Source organism: Lathyrus oleraceus, chromosome 6 (assembly GCF_024323335.1).
Source record: "Lathyrus oleraceus cultivar Zhongwan6 chromosome 6, CAAS_Psat_ZW6_1.0, whole genome shotgun sequence".
NCBI lineage: Eukaryota > Viridiplantae > Streptophyta > Magnoliopsida > Fabales > Fabaceae > Lathyrus > Lathyrus oleraceus.
In genome coordinates, this window is record NC_066584.1 from 249,072,212 (window position 1) to 249,074,480 (window position 2,269).

Sequence of the window (2,269 nt, forward strand, 5' to 3'; positions counted from 1 at the left end):
TTGATTGAGTTGCTACCAAAATATGTCGACGTCTTTTCCTGGTCAAATGAAGACATGCCTAGTCTGGATACTGATATCGTGCAACATTTCTTGTCTTTGAAGCCTGAGTGTGCGCCTGTGAAGCAGAAACTCAGAAGGACTCATCCTGATATGGCAGTGAAGATCAAAGAAGAAGTTCAGAAGCAAATCGATGTGGGGTTTCTGGTGACTTCTGATGCATGTTTTTCGCAAGTATACGAACGCGTCAGAGTAATATAAAAGATTGTCGAATCCATAGAGACCAAGTGTCAATCTATCCCTATCTATTGTTATGGTGTTTATCTAAGGTAATCGAAATAGGGGGTTTTAAGAGTGTACAATGAAAAGTAAAGTATTAAATTAAAATCAATTAATAAAGACAGGTTCGAATGTAATTCACATAATCAATTAATAATCCAAGTACTTGCTAATAGAATTACTTATGGGCAGTGTTTCCTACTTTGAAAAGAACCAATTTAACGGGAACTGTCACTTTCGCGTATTCAGAACCGAGTTGTACTCCCTAATCAAACCCTCTTATTGTCACTTATAAAAAGGCGCTCATTGCGTTAGAGTACTAAACCTATTTTTAAGAAATATAATATCTTGACTAAGTTGAAAAGTATTTTAACCTAGATTTCTTAACCAAAAGAGGTTCTCACGAACCAGACTCTAAACTTATAAACGCGTCCGAAAATAGTTTTAAAATCACTTTTCTTTTTAAGTCAAAAACTCCTAATGAACTAGACAAAGCGCTTTCGATGTATTTGAAATAGTTAAAAACAATTATGTTTAAAAAGACATTGGACGGCTTTCGGTCTTGCCCAACGGAGATTAAGTGCGGGAAAACTTAAGTTGAAAGTCAATATAGCCCTTAAGTGTTTCTACGAACAATTGTACGGATTATCGGTTCAATTATGGTCCTTACATTCTAACCTTTATGGGTTTAGCTAGACATGGTAAAGTAAAGGTGCATTTTAATTTAAATAAAAGTAGTGCGAGTGCGAGAAATAAATAAAAGTAGTGCGAGTGCGAGAAATAAATAAAAGTAGTGCGAGTGAGAGAAATAAACGAAAGTAGTGCGAGTGCGAGAAATAAACGAAAGTAGTGCGAGTGCGAGAAATAAATAAAGTAAAGATAGTGCGGGAAAGTAAAGTAGACAAAGGTAAATAAATAAAACCTGCTCCAATCGGAGGGTTGAATAAAGTGCGAAACGGAAATGAAAATGGCGGCAGGATTAACTTCCTTCCAAAGTGCTCCAAACTCGATTACAGACTCAATTACACAGTGTGGCAACACTCCGATGTGAAGCGATTACCACTTTTACAATACTGAATATATGCCTAATTGTAACTAAGTTTGTTCTAAGTTTGGATGGTGAAACAAATGAAATCGAGTCTCTATTTATAAGCAAGAAAAATAATGGAAATGATAATGATGCCCTTCAGTTTGAAATTGGGAGGGAAACATATTGTGCTTGTGGCGCCCGCCACCACATCATGGCGCCCGCCACAAGAGTAAAGTGTGGCGCCCAAATGGAGATAGTGGGAGACGTGGCAGTTAAGGGGATGTTGGACTATGACACGTCATGGTTGGACCCATGGCGTCAACCACGGTGGGAGCCACAAGTGCAAAATGCTGATTTTTAGGTTTTTTAGCTCGTTTTCACTCCTTTTCTCGATCGGGGCTCCGATTAGACTGAAAACATGAAAACAAAGAGAAACATAGTAATAACTTAACAAAATAATAATAAAACAACTAAAATGCATGCGAAATGGGAGTCAAAAATACGGTGAAATTCAGTGTCATCAAATTCTCCCACACTTAAACCCTTGCTTGTCCTCAAGCAAAACACTAAAAAGCTCATAGAAGAAAAACTGGTGTCAACAAGCGATTCGGGCTAGAAAGGCTTCTAAGTTCAAGTCAGGATGCGGTGATAGGTACTAACTGAGTGAACTAAGGGTATCGTGATGACACTTATCCGCAAACATGGACATAAACTCCATTCCTATATTAACCAACCCATATTATCCCACAATACCTAGGTCTACCTCTTCATCTCTTTTTGGGTCCTTTTCATTCAGGCGCAATCACATTAAGCCCATTATCCGTACATGCTTCATAGCAGAGTGACCTGATAGTGATTATGATCCAAACATGGGGTTCCTGGCACATAAATTTGTGTAAACCCTTTTATTTGACCCAACTGTAGTTGTGGGGGATTGGATCGTAATCCGCCCTACTGAGTTCA